Source organism: Melopsittacus undulatus, chromosome 9, assembly GCF_012275295.1.
Source record: "Melopsittacus undulatus isolate bMelUnd1 chromosome 9, bMelUnd1.mat.Z, whole genome shotgun sequence".
NCBI classification, from domain to species: domain Eukaryota; kingdom Metazoa; phylum Chordata; class Aves; order Psittaciformes; family Psittaculidae; genus Melopsittacus; species Melopsittacus undulatus.
Genome location: NC_047535.1, coordinates 37,293,306 through 37,312,834, shown reverse-complemented (window position 1 = coordinate 37,312,834; position 19,529 = coordinate 37,293,306). Strand labels below are relative to the sequence as shown.

The 19,529-nt window shown below is 38.7% G+C and overlaps 1 long non-coding RNA gene across 2 annotated transcripts in view; it reads left to right on the top strand.

The window, feature by feature from the left end:
- LOC115945346 (uncharacterized) overlaps positions 1-19,529 on the top strand; it is a 38,280-nt gene that overhangs the window by 3,597 nt on the left and 15,154 nt on the right. Inside the window, exon 1 of one of the 2 annotated variants that reach the window (XR_004079709.2) lies at positions 15,263-15,677. The exons of the other annotated variant lie outside the window; for it this stretch is intronic. This is a non-coding gene — a long non-coding RNA (uncharacterized lncRNA). Of the gene's footprint in view, positions 1-15,262; positions 15,678-19,529 lie in introns of those variants that run through there. 2 annotated transcript variants of the gene reach the window in all.

Here is a 19,529-nt window from a genome sequence, read left to right as displayed (position 1 = left end):
TCTGCAGCAGAGCTACTTTGCAAGCATGTTTCTGAAGATAGGTTATATTGTTAGAGGTACTAGAGGTAGTGTTCCAGACATACTTCCTGAATACATTTTGCTGCATGTCTGACCTCTTTGCATCTGGGGCATTGGTGTAACTCAGCAGTCTGTTAAATCTCTTGTCAAAAAGTTAATTTTGGGGGTGTTATTTGCTGCTTTTTGATACAAGTATGGTATCTTGTGTTTGTTGAATGCTGATGTGTAGCCTTCCTCTTCTGCACTTTGGAAGTGTTTATGGAGTCACACCCGTATTTCTGATTAGTGTTGATTTGACCCTATATGTGTTTGAAGGTAATGCCACTTGGAAATGTTTTAAGTATATGCAATTTCAAGTCAGTTGGTCTGTGATCCCTTTTATTTTTGTAAAGTAATTATTTTATGCATAATTATTTTCATAATGTATGATTCAGTATTTTATTATTTACATATTTTGACACCATACAGAATTCACAGAATGGTTTGTGTTGGTACCTGAATGTGTAAGATCGAACCTACCTGCATGACCTATGACACACCTGAATGCATAGGGTGTTCTAGTAGGCTTTGTGTCCTAGACCCCCATAGGTACTTTTTGTCCAGTTTAGTATTAAATATGATTCGCTACCTGTCATTCTCATGATTTAAAAGGTGCCTGTGTTTTTTTCCTTACAGGAAGTTAAATGGAAGCATGATTCAGATATCCCTGTATTAACTGGCTGTGTCTCATGCTGTCAATACAGTGAACCCTATTGCTAAGGGCAAATAGATGCTATTTTTCTTTATTGATCACAGTACCCCAGTGGTTTTAATTTGCTTGCAAACTTTAGAGACAGGTTTGCCGTATTTTCAACTGTTTTTACTTTGCAAAAGTTGTGGGAATGCTTTTGGAGGCAGTTTTTTCACGATGTTTCTTTACTTCCCACTGTAGGAAAGGGTATATTCTACATGCAGATTTAGAACTGTAGGGAAGCTTTTATTATAAAGAGGATGCCAGTGCTATATATCATTTGGAGGAGGAAGAGGTGAGAGAGGAGGTAATAGTTCCCTTATGTTTACCCAAACTTTCTGTTTTCAGATAGGCCCAGCATAGAAGAGAGGAAGTAATTTCTGGTCTAGTTAAATATGTGTTTTTTCCTGCTCATGCTTGTAGGAAAAAATATAGATTCAGAACAACTCTGGAGCAATTTAAGGACTTCAGAACCATTGTTTGTTCTTTGCTTATGGTTTTATATCTTCCTCCTTAGCAGTGGATGTTTTAAAGCAGTAGGGTGAATTCAGGTTGACTGAAGGCCAAATACTCTTTGTTTAAATGTAGATGAATGTATTCTACAGAAGAAGCAATAAGTGCCACAATTTGTGAAAGAAGTGTAAGTATCACTATTTGTTAAACAGAACAGATTAAATTAGTGGTGTGCCTGGGTTCCTCTGCCAGCACTTCAGAACACTGACTCAGACCCCTGTTCTGAGTTGCTCTATGGCAGGCAGTGTTTCTTTGCATTAGATAGAGGGGAAGTATGTTGCTTCATTAAAACAAATGGTCAGAATGCCTCCTTAAGTCTCCCCTGAAAAAAAATCTCTATTTTTTTTCTCTGACTACAGCATTGACTTGAATTGTTTATTAACAAATGTATATATAAAATCAGTTATATCCAATGTCTTTCAGAGTAGCCAGAAAGTCTGAGCAGAGCTATTTCTGCGCACACATATACTTGTTTGTACACAGAATTTATAAGGGTGAATGTGAGGTGACTTGTGTAGGTGCTATTTTCTGTTGTGGCTACTTAAGCTTCTTGAGTGTGACTTAGCTGGTGGAGTGCTTAAGTTAAAGAAAAACTGCTCAATATCTTCCTGTGTGGCTGCTGCGTGCCTACTATTTGAACTAACCCTGCTTATAAGGAAGAAGTTCTTTACTGTGAGAGTGGTGAGGCACTGGAACAGGGTGCCCAAAGAAGTGGTAAATGCTTCATTCCTGGCAGTGTTCAAGGCCAGGTTGGACAGAGCCTTGGGCAACATGATCTAGTGTGAGGTGTCCCTGCCTGTGGCAGGAACTAGATGATCTTTAACTATTCTATGATTCCGTGGTTCCCAACAGAGGTGAACAGACTTAATTGCTCATTGCTGGGGGAGTCTTATAATCCCCCAACTACTTGTTTTTGTCTTCCTGCCCACTTGTTCTCACTAAGTACCTCATGCCAGCTTTGATGCTTGCTGGAATACTCCATGCTTTGATTTAACTCATTAAAATGTCATCAATCTGTCTCAGCAAAAAAACCCTGAAAACCCACAAACAAACACAGTCGATTTTCTGCCTCTTGACTGAACAGCATAGACTCAGTGAAGGTTTTCTGTGCATCTGTGAGGGAGATGTAGGCTCAGTGGAGAGCACAATAGGAGGAAGGCAGCAGAATTTTTTCTTTTTGGCAGCTGGAGCTGTTAGGATGATTCTGGCATTTATGAAAGAATCCAGCCTACAATGATTTCATTAAATTAGATTTCAGTCACATATGAAGTTCAAGTGGCTAAATTGCATTTGGTCCATGACTTTTTGGACACATGCAAATAAGCATGAATTTTAAGTATGATGTATGCAAGTAGAAAGCCATGCATGTGGTCACACACAGTGCAATTGGTTCTTTGAAGTTAAGCACATCTGTGTATCTCTAGGAGTTGGTCTTTAAGCTGATCAGAGGGCTGACTGCTGCATTTCATCCATCCAGCTGTAAATACAAAACTTACTCTAAATAGTAATTTTTTTCAGGATCCAGCTTGCTTTTCTCATGAATTGAGTTCTGACTCCAGATATGTGGAGATAAAAAGAAGAAAGGATTTCAAAGTGCTATTCCCATTCAGAAACATTTAAATCTTTAATTTAAAAATAGTGCTTTAGGAAATGGTCATGGCCATGTTGTGTCTCACTGAAGATTTCATTCCTGAGTCTGAATTCGTGTGTCAGGTGTACCAAGAATTCACCTTTTGAAACTGAGGACTTGTTTGATAGGTGTGTGATACTACAGCAAGTTATGGAAGTATAATAACATAGCAGAAAGCTTTAATGTCATCCCAGTCTGAATTCAAACCCATTTTGTTTCTGGGCAATAATAATCAAAGGTCTGCTCTGAGGCAGAGCCATGTGCTTTCATTGACCTTCATTTATACACGGGTCCAAATGTTCCAGTTTGGATTTGCCTGTTCTTTACCTAATTTTCTTCTGATAGTTTTTGTCCTCTTGGGAATACCCTTCTGTTGGATACTTCTTACAGTGTTATTATTTGTATACTTCTGTGTTGTTCTTTGTCTTTTGCTTTTACTCTGTTCCTCTTTGCTCCTTCTTTTACAGTTATTTCTTCATATACAATATGTTATTAGCTTTAGTCCAGTTTCTGGTGGACAAATGCTCATAAGACAGAAATTTGCAAGATGGCTTAAACAGCAGTTCCCCTCAGAGTCAAAATATTTAACTCTTGAATTACTGCTAGACATAGTGCCTCTAGAGCTCAGGAATATGGTCACTGGTTTGTGATTGGTTTCTTTTTTCGCCTCTGTACCAAAAATGAAGATGAAATGTCAAGATATTCAGAGAAGAAATTGTGTGTGCTCTGGTGAATGTTATTTGAATGCAAACTCATTGTTTATGCAAGTAATTCTTCAAATGTTTTAATACCATGATGCTTAAATCATAATATTTTTCACAAACTTGTGTTTTTAATTATCTGTTATTTAATAAGGGAAGGTATACAAATGCTTGGAAACTGACAAAATACCCTAATAAAAATGGAACCATGTAAGTGCAGTTATCACAAACTAAAACTGCAACAATATGACTGATTCTTCTGAAGTTAATTCCTTGTAGGTACTTATCAAGCTTTAGAAGATGTAGGATTTCAGCATTCAGATGGTTTAGAAGAAACATGTTAAATACTTGGCATGAACCAAACTGTAGGCGCAACAGGAACTTGATGGTATGGTAGGTGGTAGGATTCACTTATGATAATTTATAATGGAATTCCCCTGGAACTATGTATTCCACCTACTTGAATGCACAATAATTAAAAAGATTAACAGTATGCAGCAAATGTTAAGACATGAAAAAATTTGACAGGTTATTTTAAGGCATGGAACTAAGTGTCTGACTAACCCGCTGTTTGTAAGTAGCTCTTAGTACTTCTGGTGTGCATTGTGGTCTATATATATATTGAACTTCTGTGGTTCACCTCTTGTCTAATAGCTGTTCATTTAAACATTTTTAATTGTCCAGAATACTGAGCCTGTGTATATTTTAATTTAAAGCATACAGGTTGCCTGTAACAGGGATAACTACATAAGGTTTTTGAGATGGAGTCATATTTATTGTACCTGGTAACTGACTGTGGTTATGTGTTTGAATGGTATTTTCAAAATTACTGTGGGCTTTGGTTTTGGGTTTGGGTTTTTGTTCCAAGTGATTGGGAGGTTGGAGGGTCAGGGAGAGTAGTGGTTGGTTTGGGCTGCTTTGAACAAACTTCCTGTTATTACTGGAATTTTAGTACAGCGTTCAGTGTGCACCTTGAGAGTGTTTGGTTGACTTTTTACCTATGTTTACTTGAAGTGAACTACATAGTGGAAAAAATGTAAAATGTGATTGCAGGTTTATAAAGTAATAATGTCTGTTGTTTTGGAGGGGCTTATTTTTTATCTCTCTAGGATATTCTGTCTAACTATGTGAAATAGCTTTAGGTGATAGCATTTGTCTAGTCAGTGTGACACAATTTGTTGTTAGCAACGAACTTGGTATTTCAGCAAATAGTTTGTCAACAGAAGTAAGTTGGTGCATTCTGAAATAGGTGTCTTTGAAAAACATAAAAAGGATTTCTTCTTATGGAGTTAGTAATGCATTATCTGCAATGACATAAGAAGGCGGCGTAGAATCACAGAATTGTCTTTGGTTTGTTATGCTAAGCAATAACATTGAAAGGAAAAGTGCTAACAGTATCTGGTAGTGTGGCCCAATTCACTTCATTACATATAAAAATACCCCAAATTGTTTAAATTTAAAATTAAATTAAATTAAATCTTTAAAATTAAACAGCTTAAGTTTTCTGACAAATCTTTAATTTTTTCTATATGCAAGGCTTGCTTAAGGAGTTCTAAAGGAGCTCATAAAACTGTCCAAGAAATGCATTTTTAGTAATATTGGGCGGAAGAATCTGATTCAAGCGAACTAGTGATGATTACAGGATTGGAATTACAGTCAATTGGAATGTTGTCCCATTCAAGACAACCTGACTGCTTTCTCAGCTATTCACTGTCTCTGCAGATTGAGGGACACTTCTTTGAGCATTAAGAATAATTGTCATTTTAATTTAATCCCCTTTTTAAGACTGGTAACATTTTGGTTTTGGCAAAATGCACCATGTGCATTTTTGTTACAGCAATTGAAAATGCCACAGTAAATAGAGCCTTACCAAGTAGTGATCTGTTGCCAGGAAATGTACTCTGCTTTCTTTCTTATAGCTTCATCAAATGAAAGATACGAAAATACTTTATTGAAGATATTCTAGGAACATTAAAATATTAAATCAAACAAACACAGCAAAGCCCCTAAAGAAACTTGTGTCTAAAACATTTTCCACTTGACAGTGTGCAATTACAGTTCTACATCTTCGATTGCCCTGTCATTGATAGAGTCATTCCAGATCATTTTGCTTTTCTTGTTTTGACCTGAGTACATAGCTAGTGGTGAGATCCTGGGAATATTACATGGGCTAAAGGTCTTGGCTCAGATTGCAGTAGTAGGTATGTTTTTCTGAGAAGCTTGATAAATCAGTGATACTGAAATACGTGATGTAGATGTTAATACAGGTGATTAGAAGTGTATTGACAGCCACAATAGAGTGTTATTGTGAGGGGGAACTAATGTAGACTGATAAATACACTTTGTAGAGAGGCTTCTAATTGATATTTTAAAGAATTTATTATACCACAGCACAGAGTTATCCCAGTCTTATTATAAAGATTTCTATTGAAAATCTGTCTTATTTCCAGATGTGTGAATGTGCACTAATGATGGTTGTTACTTTTCAGAGTTGTGTACTTAAAGCTGTACATCATTTCTCCAGTTTCCAGTTTTACTCTGCAAGCTGTTGAAAGCTTCACTGTAATCCATAGAAGCGCATCAGCTTTCTTCCTGAGGTTCAGGGCACCTCTGAATTGAGCACCATTTTGTTCTGCTTTACAGTACTGCTTAATGTGTGTAGCTGGTGTAGTAGGTAATTGAATTGTCATTTCTTTCATAACCTGATAGAAGGAAGTTTCCTAGTTGTCACATAGAATAGATTGAAAAGGTTGCACTCATCTTTTAACTCTCCAAGTAAATAATGAGCAAGTGGTCCTGCTGGGTAGAGGTGACTGGCAGGTGTTTTTATCAAAGCACATACTAGTGTACGTGTACATACTGGGGGTAGGATTTCAGGGGTGAAAATATAACATCAGTGTAAGAATAATGGTGCAGCTAAACTGTTCGAGAGGAATGGCTTGTACTGCTGTCTGCTGAGACTGATTGTGGCCGACTAATACACCCATATCAAGGCCCAAACATGAAGGAGTATTTTTCACAGATTATTTCACAAGATATTTTCTCCAGAGTGTAAGACCAATAGATGTAGTTTTGCATATTTCTCATCATTCTGACTTGAAGCATTAGAAAAGTTGAAGGATCTGACTTTGGTAGGATTAACGCTCTTAATTAAGTTGTCCAAAGTAACAGTTAAATTGGTGTTCTTGTGCTCGTTTCCTGTGTCTTCATATCATGTTTCTACCCTGTTTTGGAGAAATTTTTGGTACTTCAGAACATACTTAAGAGAAGCATGCGGTTATTTGAGGTCCTGATTCTTGTTTTAACAGCAGATGGGGAAATGTTTGTTGTCCTGATATTGTGCCTGATTTGGGAGAAATTGTCTTCTGTGAACCCAACAAAATGGAATGTGTTTTAGAGGATAAGGTATCTAGAAACCAGGAGAGCTGTTATGTTATCACTTGCTTTCTCTGTAAGTTTAAAATAATACCAGTCACCTTTTATTTTAAGTGCATTGATGTCTCTGGAGGAAATCTTTCCTTGTTATGTATTAATAGATTGAAGTTCAGCTGCAGGGCAAATAGAATGAACTCCAAAGATAAACCACACCCGGGTCTGCAATGGCTGAAATTGCTTCAAGTTTGAGGTGCTGCTGTTCTGAAGTGTTCATCCATAGAGCCCATGCTTGCTGCATGTGCAAGACAAGCTGCTGGTAAACTTGCATTTCAGAATAGCTCGCTACATATAGAGAATCTTTACGTATATAGCATAAAGTAATTTGATGTTTTCCAATTAAATTTTCATTAAAATTATTTATATTTGTTTATAAGGATTGTATTGTGGTTATATTAGTTAAAACTGTTAGGTATGGTGTAGAGGGCAAGAATGGAGTGGGTACTCAGCTCTCTGAACTCTCACGGTTTTGTCCTCTGCTCGTTATTGGTAGTTATCTGACACAACCTTGGTCATTTCAAACTCTGTTCAGGATCATTTACTGTCTCAGAACAAGATCTGATGAAATTCATCCAGTGTTAAATGAGGTCCTGAAATATGAGGGTTCCCAGGCTTGGAACCCAGGAGCTGCAAGATGAGGAGAGGGTCTGTAAAGCACACCTTTAAGGAAGGGAACTTGCTGTTATGGCGGTATCTAAGTCCCATTTTGGACAATACTGTGGGACACTCGGGTGAAACAGGGTGTGTGGCCAGGCTTAGCTTTCAGAGTTACTGTTCCTCAGTGAGGAACAAAAATGTTCTTTGCTGAGGAAAATTGTGATAAAGCGCAATTAGAATGGAGAGCAGTGAGATGTGTCAGTGCCCAGTTCTGATTAAAACTTCATTTCAAAGCATTGTAATCTAGAGTAATTAACTAAGTTGTGGTGTTTTGTTAGCTTAGATGTACATGAAGTGTAGGTAAGGAACTTCAAATGCAAAATCATTCATGTAAATGATTTCCCAAGGGATATAAAGGAATGCAGTTCTTGGGGAAGGCAAACAACATCTCTAGACAAAAGGTCATATGTTGGTGACCTTTTCATGTTGCTTATTTGCATTGTAAATGAAGCATCTAAGATGAGACAGTGGTGCTCAGGCATGTATTAAAATGCATTTGGTACTTTTATCCACAAGGAAGTTTTAAGCTGACTGGAAATACAGTGCAGAGTTCACTTCTGTAGCATTGAAACTTGGTTTCTGTGTCAGATCTGGTTGTCCAGGGTGTCAGATTTCCTCACTTGGCTTGTAACTCTTTACAAATCTTCAATTGGAAAATCAGAATGATTTCCATCATGAAGCAGAAGCTGCTTATCTTTGCCTCACAGAATGACTTAGGCTTACAATTCTGCTGTTTTTCCTGAAGGAAAAGCTGTCTTGTATAGCAAAAGTAGCTGTAGGGGGGGAAATGTCAAATTTCTCTTTGACAGCAGCAGGACTTGGGTTTATGTCCCACTTATTGGACATCAGTTATTAGACATTGTGAGATAAGTTGTCCTTGTGACATGGATATCTTGATGTATCAGGAGGCTGAGTCTCAGTTACGTGTGAAAATTATTTTGTGTCCATGTTGTTGCACTTCCTTCCCTTGTCCTATTGTCTTTCTAACCTTTCTGTGATTCTGTCTGCTACTATGTCGTGTTTGGGTTGTTTGCTTGGTTTTAGTTTGGTTGTTGAATAAGATTTTGGAAAATGGGATGGTTTCTTTTCCGTTAGTGAGTCTGCAATAACAGCTAAAGCATTGCTCTCTGCTTTTGATAGTACACAGAAAAGATCAAGGGAGTTCACTGGTCCTTCTCGCTGTTAGAGCATGTTTTACGTGTCCTTGAGTTCCACAGCTTCCACTTGTGATCAAATGCTGTTCTGTAAGACGCTTTCCTGAATAGTTCAAGTAAACCCAAAACCTTGTAAATAGGGAGCAAGGTAACTGTTTAACAAGAAATGCTACTGTTTTCCTAATCCTATTATGTTCTTTGCAAGGCACATTTGTTTCCTAACCATTCATGTGGACCCTTTTATTTTCTGTTTGTGCTTTACTGTAAGCAGAAGAAATGTGTTTGAAATAGCAAAGTTAAAGGAAGCCCGGACACTACACATTATACCCAAACCACTCAGACATGTGGTAGAACATTTTTATTATGTGATTCTTCTCTATGGCATTTGCTATCACAGTTATTGCCAAGTGACTGCTAAATTTCAGCTTAAAACAGGCATAGCATGACAGCTGATAATTTCACCATTCAAATATTAGAAACCAAGACAAAAAAAAAGATACATAGCAAATATGAAAAGCAGGATTTCTTTATTTTTCTGACCTTTTGGAGTGTGTTTGGGTCAGCTTTAAGTTTTTATCCTGTGGATGTGGTAGCTAGAAACTTCTTCTCAATGACACTCTCATGTGATCATTTAAATTTGACACCTAAGTTTTCAGGAGGAAAAAGCTTCAGTTCTTAACGTTAGTTTCTGTAGTTGTGCCTGAAGGGAGTCCTTTAAACCCAACCCTGTGTAAATTCAGAAAATTCATTATTTGAAAAGTTACAACAATTGTAAGGGGGGGGGGGGGAAGAGTAGAATATATGTCTGAGCGACCAAGATAACAAATAGCATGGAATGCCAGTGTAGCTGGTTCAGCTTGAGATGGGGATTTTTCTAGGAGAGATCACATCGAAAGGGAAGGAAGCCCTTTGGCAAGGGAACTGCTGATGAACCATAATGGGTGAGGGATATGGGGGTTTGGGGTAAATCTATAGACTAGGCCAGAGAAAAATACAGCTAAAACTGGAGCAGTCAGAGACTGTCTTTATGCCTCTTCAATGGATTTTGCTGGCTGGAGATGTGAAATGTTTTCTTCCAGGCAAGCAAGAAGTTTCTTTCAGGGGAAAAAAATATAAAGCCTGGAGTATCTTTCAGTAACATCACTTGCCAGGACACCACTGATGCAGGTCACTGGGCCTCTTCAATGGGAAGGCTTTTAAAAGGGGCTAGGCACTCCTTTATTTCTTTACATTATCTGTGATCTGTCCATTTGCGTACTTTAGGCTCCTTAGTACTGGAGATGCCAGCTCTAAGCTTCTTCAAGAATAAATTGAGTGGGAATGATGGTCATTTCTCATGCTTCCACTTCAAGGTCAAAGATTTGAAATAGCAAAACCTTCTTTCTCAAAAGTATTTCGTAAGCAAAATTTATTTCATGTTGCACAAATATCTGGACTCAGTCACTGAAAATCTTGTTTCTTCTTGGTCATACACCTTTCAAAGAATGCTACATTATACTTCTTATAGTCCTTCACTTGCTACAGAGTCTGCCAGAAATGTTTGACTAGACCTGTGATTATAAACCCCAGCGTTTTCATCTGGTTTCTATATCCTGTTGAAGCAGAAGTCAGTGGGGAAACTGGTTATTCATTTCCTTGAGTGCTTAGGGTTGGCAGGAATGCTTTATGAGCTTCAGTCAAATTGAAACTAATAACCATGTCTGTCCAAATTGCCATAAAAGCTTTATATTGTCTTCCATTCCTGTGAATAGACATACTTTTCCAAAAGGGATTAACATGTTTGATTAAGAATACTTAATTTTAATGAAACTAACTCAGTAGCATTGAAAATTACTTACAATTATTGCTATTAAAACCTAGTAGTGAAGTATTATGACCAAATGGAGATTTCCTAAAGTGTAGAACTAGAGCCCTACTCAGTACTGTGCAGTAGGTTACCAGAGACCAAGCTGTAGATTTAAGGAGCTGAAGACAACAGATGAGTTTCAGTGTTGTTAGTGACATTTCCATCCTCTGATTCCAATGATGCAGAGTGACTTCCTTTAAAAATCACTATGGCTGTAGAAAAGTTGAATGCTGAGCCAGGAGGGTGACCCGCTGAGTTGAGGAGTGAAGAAAATCCCTGAGCTGAGTGTGTGTTTTAGCTGGTCTGAAAGGATAAGCAAAGACTGATAAATTCAGCCATAATTATGGCAATCGGAATTAGAATCATTCTGCTTTCATAGTAAAGAATAAACTATAATGCAAGTTGTATGGCCAAAGAATATAGCAGATAACTGCAGTATTGCTGTCCTGATTTCTCTTTCCTGTGGTTTCACCAGGCTGGATCATTCTGTCTCCAGCTTCAGTGCTCATGCAGTACTATTTTGCCTGCTACATGGGCTATGTCCTCCACACCAGTTGTGAGATAGACACCCTCATCTTAGTGTGCATTGAACACCTTTGAAGTTGCAAATCGTTATACCTTGAGTAGTTGAGTCTGTATTATCTGCATATAAGTTTTCTTAATGAGGTAAGAAAGTTTTTCTTACTTTGCAAAAACTAGAGATTGCTTACTGTGAACAAGAAAATAATGTGGTACCGTGGATACTGGGCAAACTGACCTAGCTATCTGTGCTCATAAATGCATTGTCATGTATCAAGCAAGTATGAAAGTGTTTCTATTGCTGTGTATGTCAACAGTCAAGAGACTGGATTTAGAGGCATTGGCATTTACTACAGTTAATATTATACCTAACTTTGAAGAATATTTAATTTTCCATCAGTCTTCCCTTAGTCAGTTTCTGCAATAAAAGTGGATTTGAAGTGTCTCAAGTTATATTAAAGAGGAAAATCCCAACCAAAATACCTGTGATACAAAGTTTCCCAACTTCCTTGTTTGTCTGACAGTGATTCAGTCTGATCAGTTGTTGATGCTGACTCAGGTGTAACTCTTGGTCTTCTTTTTTTTGTTTCCTTGTGTGTTCCCAGTTTCATGTGACTCAGGTGCACTGCAAACAATGTGACAGTTACAGGAAAATACCTGTTAGTATCAGGTTAGTTGGTATTTACAACTTGTTTATACCTTCAGCTGAGAAATAAGTAAGATTTACCAAATGTCAAGCCTTGTGAGTCTTCAAGCTTTTCTGTCACCTCAAAAACAGTCACTTGAGATGAAATGGAGCACATACTTGAATGAGTATTCAGAGACCTTATCTGGGCAGCAGTTGCTGCTGCACTCAGAAGGAGTTTTATCCTTGCAGTGTTTCTCTCTTCCTGCTGCCTGCTCAGCTGCTTGCTTTGTCTAGAATGGTCTGGCTGGGGAGATTGTGGACATGTCCTTGGAACTGAAGAAAGCTGCCAGAGCCTGTCAGTGCTGCTGGCTGATTCAGGCTGTTGTTGGTACCTCAGTGTGTGCTGCAGTGACTCTTGCTAGTGGCTAACAAACTGGCACCATTCCCATCATCCAGATAGAAGAGGTTTTTCCCAGCTCCAGTTAGAAATCTTTTTTAGTATTTAATCACAAAATTGCTGGCCAACTCTTCTGTGTACCTTGTTTTTTGTTGAAATCTACTTGGTTTTCTTAAAGTCTTGTATGAAATGAATTGCACTGCTTAAAACAGTGTCAGGAAAACACTGGATCTGTAAACATGTTCTTGTCTTTTGCATCAACCTCAGTTTGTAAGACTGCATTCTCATGAATTATCCTGCACTTATTTTAATGGAAGGCAACATTTTTTTTTCTCCAGTTCTGTTGATTCCTGTAGTCTAGTTCACAATCAGGTCTTTAAAATAAGAAGGACAAGGCTGGGTTGTGTTTAGATGGCTGTGAGGGTGGTGAGGCACTGGAATAGGTTGCCCAGAGAAATGTTACATGCTCCATCCCTGGCAGTGTTCATGACCAGGTTGGAAAGAGCTGTGCACAACATGGGCTAGTGTGAGGCTTTCCTGCCCATGGCAGGGGGATTGGAAGCAGATCATCTTAAGGTCCTGTCTAACCTTAAACATTGTATGATTTCTGCACTAAATTAATTACTTCTGTTTCCATGTATTTAATGAGTTATTTTCCCTTGTACACCAAATAGAGACAAAACTTCACCCCTGTAGGTTACATCTTTCTGCATTTCTTTCTGCTCTGAATCACTGTTGGAGAGAAGTTGCAGTGTGTCCTGGCAGATGGTGGTAGCTGTGCCATTCTACAGCACAGAGAAGCCTGCATGACATTGCTGTCCTGGAGCTGTGTCAAACACGCCATGGATACTTTGTAATTTGAATGCTAAAACTGAGATCTGCCCAAGTATTTGTAAGCAAGAGCCAAGAGGTAGAAAATCAGAAAACAAAACAAACCCAGCCTTTTAAGCAGTTTCAAGAGGCTTTGTAAAATTTGCCATAGGCAAAATCTGACTTCTTCACTTTACAAGATGTTTGGCTTTCCTGTGAAGCCAGATACTGGAGCTCTCTGCCTTTGATTTTTCTTGGAAGCAGAGAGGGAGACTTTATATATGATGACTTCAGAAGATTAGGACCCAGGCATTTCACTGTCCTGCGTAAACCTGGCATTGAAAATATGTTTGTACAGCTGTCACCTTTGTCCCTTAAGCTATTCTCTTCTGTGGTCAGTGGGTGTTTCTCATGTGTCTGTCGGATGACAGCCGGGGAAGGGACACACCTTGTGGGAAAAGTTTCTTTAAGTCTGTGCCCTTTTGACACTGTTCTGAGTGGAGCAATGTCCAGAAAACCTTTCTGAGAGAGTTCTTCGCTGAATAAAAAACTATTTCTTTCAGACAGCATCTAAAATTCAAATGCACAGATCAAAATAAGTAGCAGGAAGAGATTTGGTTAAAAAATGAATATAAAATGCATTTAGGTATGTGCATGCTAGAATTCAAAATTGTATTTATGTTGTCTGGACCTTGTGCACAGTTGCAGATTCAGTGCAACAACCTTCCAGCTTGATCGTTGATGAAAATAAATGCCTAGAAGTGAATTCTCAAACCTTCCTTATAAATGATGATGATGTCAGCTTCATCTGTCAGCAGTTTGGCCATTAAGGAACAAAATCAGAACTAATGCCCAGAATGGCAGAGGCTTTGCCTATTTATATTCTTATTCTGTTTCTCCTTCCATTTGAGGTGATGTGTGATGAAATTTATTTTGGATACTAATTATGTACTTTTCTAGTGTTCTATCACCCTATCCTGCTTTCTTTATGTACAGCAGAAACTAAACACAGAACTCTATCTTGGGAATTTCTGCAAAGCTACTCTTTACAGAAAACAGTACCTAGGAAAATGATTGAGATGCTTTGGGACAATCTTTAGTTAAACTATTTTTTCACTCCATTGTCCTGGTTTAAAGCTGTCCTACAGTAGCAGTGTGTGGAAGTAGTGGTTCTGTAACTAGAGATGCTTAGAAAGAAGTAATTTTTCTCTAATGCTACTGCTACATATCACATGCTGCTTTGGTTCTATTTTCATATTTTTCTAGAGCATGGCAAATGAAAGAAAATGTGAATATTTTGGATAAATAGGTGAAGAGTCTGTCTGCATTTTCCTTTATGTAATTTGTTTGGGGTTTACTTTCTTCCTTCTCCCCACAATGCTCTTGGATGTTCATTTATCCGTTGGCACAGAAACAGAAGAAGGAGAGGCAATCATAACAGGATGCAGAGCGTTGATTCTCAAGATGATTCTGGGCAGTTGAAATCACAGTTAATTGCAGCTGAGCAGTGGAACTTTCAATACTACCAGGCGTTTTAGGCATGGTGCATGAATTTTTACAAAAGCTGAGTTCTCTGTTCAGCATTTTCTACTGACAAAGAAAGAGATACTAGGCAGGGGATTAAATGGCATAATTCTCTTCATATGTGTTTTGGCTCTTCATTTGTGAATGCCCCAGCTGTCATTTACTGGAAATCTCATTGTACTGTACCCTTTCAAAGAGCAGTGGAAAGCCACTGACTTCTAAGAATTTGTTTTGCATGACTTGCTGTGTGTTGGAAGGGCTGGGAAAGCAGCTTTGTCAACTGCTCTTGTCAACAGGAGCTGACAAGTTGTTTAGAGTCAAGGGTTGTAGAGATTAATCATGTAATCATTAGCTGTGCTCAGGGTGAGTAGTTAAGGAGTTCTCGGATATCACTGGGTAAATAACTGCAGGGAAACCCTGAGCTCATAGAAGGTCTCTGCTGTGCGGAGCAGTACTACCTCACTCACCAAACCTGGATCAGGAGTCCTTAACAGTCTTCTGTTTTCAGTCCTTGACGGAGGGGTGTGTCCATCCTCACACACTGATAACTAAACCTTTTGGAATGCTTTGTGGGGCTATAAATACTGAGTGCGCTATTTTGGTTGCAGTACCTGTGAAACCGATCTGAGAGAGGGTGAGGGAGCAGTTCTCTGCCATTAAGAGCAGTATTCCAGCCTGACACCTGCTTGGAGGTTGGCAGCATGTTGCATGTGCTGTACTACTGAGCTGCAATTACGTGCAGTTCAATATTGCAGAAGCAACCAAGGCTGCTTTGAGTTTTAAATTGTTACTTCTAAGGCAAATGTTTGCCAGTGAGTTTCTCAAGGACTTGGGCACAATCTGGAGGCAGAGTGCTCCTAACCATTCTTTATTTCAAATAGAACAGCCCTACAACAAAGAGCATCACTGTTCTCTGCTCTGGTATAGTGTGTATGGTCTTAATTGCTGTGGAATACCAATTCTTTTTTACAAGCTTGTAAAATGTAGGGTAGCACAGTAAGCAAATCCTTTTCGGGATGAGGATAGTCCCTGCAGATATAAAACTGTTAAGTGAACGTTACAGATGAGTAAACCTTGTTAACTTCATATGCAGAAGAAGCACTCTGGAGCTGTTGAAGGTATTTGTGATTTTATGATCCATGCTCTTGCCTGGTAATATTCCTACATATCCCCCCCCTCCCCCCCCGCACCCCCTTCTTCGCCCTCTCCCCCCCCCTTAAATTTAGCCTATCTATATTCATGTTCTTAACCTTTTACTAGACTGCTTATGTGGCCAGAGTCAAGCAAAAGGCACAGTCAAGATAACTGGCCTACAGGGCTGGTTTGTCTTACAGCTCTCTTTAATGAGGTACAGTTTTATTATGGGGTGGATACTGCAAAGCTGTGAGCATTAACAGGATAAACATGCTGAATGCTGCCAAGGAGAGCAAAGAAAAATGTTCTCTTTGTAGGTGTTGAGCCTTGTTCTGATACTCTCAGCTTTGTGAAGGAACTTGTAAAAGCTCCCAGCATAGATCCAGGGGAGCAGCTTCGAAGTTCAAGGCACGTGTACCCATCTGCTGCTTTGAACAGATCATGTACACCTTTGACAGCTCCTGGATCCTGAAATAGAAAAAGAAGCAGAGAAAAGTTCATGTTTTTGACTTGATCCCTGTGCCGTGTTGGGTTCTCTGTGGGGATGTTGCTTAGCAGGAGCTATAGCAACTGCAAGATGGGAGAATCATTTGAAATACTTAAGGTAGGGGTTATGTCTATGTTTGGGGGGCTGATATGAGGATTCTACAGTTATCCTTAAAGGAATCTGAACTATGGGACATTTGAGCAAAGAGCCAAGGGACTGGTGGGAACAGTGTTCTGGCAAGTGCAGCTGCAAAAACATGAAGCTGTTTCTCCCTAAAGATTTGGAGGAAAATATCGGTGTTTCCTTTCACAGCAAATCTTGGGATGTGTAAATGGAAAAGAGAAAGACAAGGGAGCCTTTACTGCCCAGCAGTATTTCTGAAGGCAGTTTGCTAAAGCTTGTGAGTCATATGATGTTAGCACGGATTCTTTTTTCTTTGATTTCTTCTCTTCATTTCAATTCTGACAGCTTAAGCCCGGGTGGGAGAATTTCTCTCTGGCTCCCACCTTTTTCGTGTTCTGCAGTAGCTGAAACAAAACAGTTGAAACTCTTAATGATCCTAATACATGAAAGAAAGACTTCCTTGTCATTTCTGCTGAAGGCCTGTACTTCAGGATTCTAAGAAGAGTTATTTCTGTGCTATCATTATGTTTAAGATTCATGGTACCCTCTTCTCTTCCCTGTATCTCTTTGTTGGGATACCTTTTGTAATAATGCAACTGCTTTCAGTCTTTCCCTCTTTATAGGTATCAAAGTACTGTAACAGGTAAGTACAGCAAAGAAGGGGAAGAAATCAGCCCTGCCTGAAGTGGGGAGGAGGGCAGGACCAACCCCAGACTTTCAGATTAGTGAATTGCTTTACTTGAGTGCCATAAACTCTCTTTGTTTTTTGGTTTTTGTTTTTTTTTTTTTTTTACTTTTTTGTCTTTTAGGCCCTAAACCTGTCTGAGTAACAAAATGACAGCAGTTTTTAGTTCTGCTCTCCACACAATCCATTTCTAGAGGAGGAAAGAAAATGAAAAACACAAGTGTGTTTTTAGATTACAGTTCTCTGAGCTGAAGTGCCGGTGTTGCTAATCACATTCAACAACATTATTAGCTGGGGCAGCAGAGGTAAAAGCAAAATAAAAGGGAAGCATTATGCCTTTTGCCCCTCAGACCACACAATTATTGAAATGGTTAGTTTGGGACATTTTAAAGCTAGGAATTAAGAAATTATTGGAGTGTTTGTAGCTTTCCATAATACCAAAGTCACAGGGGGTGGTTTGTCAGTGGGTAAGATGGAGCCTGTCATTTACAGAGATCTAGTCAGAATGTAGGGATGAGATGGTGGTTTTCATCTCATTCTCTGCTGAGAATACTGTTTCTCATAAAACCAAACACGTGATCTCACAAGTTTAGTACCTTCTGATCAGGTGAAGCTGTGTACTTGGGCAGTAGAGATGACAAGGTTTGTTATAAAATGAGGTACTTTGCTGTGCCTGTACTTACTCCATTAAATCAGGTTTCTGCTGTTTAGTATGGCAAATCATGTGCAACTATGATCAGAAGATCGACTTTTGGCTAAGATGGGTAGAGTTATTACTTTGTGAGCTCCTGATTTGGTTGGCAGACCTGCCCTAACAGTTAGCTTTCTTGTTCTCAGTTCAGTGGCTATTGTTGCATTGTTTGTGTAGTATTCCTCTAAGCTGGACTGTGAAACCACCACAAAAAATACCTGTGTGAGGTACATGTGTGTGATTTTCTTTGAATGTTTTGTGTTTTTTGATGTTTTTTTTGTGTGGGTTTGGGTGGGATTTTTGTTGTTGTGTTGTTTGCTATTTTTTTCCCTGATCCTTTTACTGATCCCCTTTACAGCACAGCTTTCTGAATACTTGTTCTGGTTTAAGTGACAAGTTCTGTCTCTTGCCACACATGGGCACAACAGATAACCCATTTCTAGCTACTTAAATGGACTTTGATGCTAATACATCATGAAACTGTGTGTAGTCTTACTGAGGTTTCGTGGTATAGTTTCAGTTTCAATTTTTCACAGAAGATTCTTTCTGTATCTTCCTTCAGTCACTGGAAAACTATCTCCATAAATGCTAAAAAACGTCTGGAAATCATGGTAATTAGGTCCATCACAACATCCTTCTGTACTGGACTGAATTTGAAGAGTCCTTTCTGTATTTAGAAAGTAGAGCTTTGAGGTCTACATTTGAAGAGGGATATTGTGTCTGCCAGAAGAACAGAGATTCAAATACCCTAGAAGGAAAACTTGTGACACCTTAGATAAAGTATAAATTAAAAAGTAATACAGCTATTTGGAATCTGACACTACAGAAAACATTAAAATATATTAACATTTTTCATATTGAGATTATAAGTGTATTAGCTAAACTGATACATTAGTGTACAAGGTGTGCTCATGACTGACTGTAGTCTTTGAGTGTTTGGTGGGTTTTTTTGTTGGTTTTCAAACTGTTGCTCCTTAAAAGTCATGAACTAAGTTGTGCATCAGAGTGAGTTTTGGGAACAGATTAACTGTTTGTAGCGAACACTGTTCTGTTTCTTGTATCATTTGATGTGTTGCAGCTGTATTGTATTATCAGGGAGGGACAGTTCCTGTTGGGGATTAGAAGTGTTTTATTACAACAGAGTGAGAGCAAATTGCCAGAGGCTAGATTAACCCTTGTTCTGAAGCAGCCTCTAGAAGGCCACCTTGGAAATGCTAAGGAAGGTTTAACTCCTCATTCTTTACAGACTAATCTTTTTAAGATTCTTTTGTGGGAAAGGAAGTTCTTTGGGGATTCAGCTATTTTTGTATGCCATCATTGTATTTCATCATGGTGTTCTTCTGCTTCTGTTGATCTGTCCCTGCTGGCCTGACAGAGTGAAGAGCCATAAAGCATGAGTCATATTAGAATCATAGAATAGTTGGGGTTGGAAAGGACCTTAAGATCATCTAGTTCCAACCCCCCTGCCATGGGCAGGGGTGCCTCACACTAAACCATCTCACCCAAAATTCTCATCTGAAAATGTGGATTAAGTTGTGCTCTTCCAAAGGGATGAATTTGAAGTATGTGGGCTGAAGCTGTTAATGTTGCAGCATTGAGCCAAACACTGAGTGCAGAACTTGGGCTACAGTTTCTGCTTAGTAATGTACTTTTGTTTCCTGTTGAGCCTGAATGATGAATACTTTTATCTCTACTATGATCCTTTTGTTCTTATCTCAGCATTTGTGTAGGCAGTCTTCTCTAAGTAGAAGGTAGGTAGGTAGAATACAAAATAGCCTGAGGTGCACAAGCAAAATACTTTTTGTTTTCAAAGCCTTGGCATCTCTTCTTTTTTGAGTGAGCTTTCTATT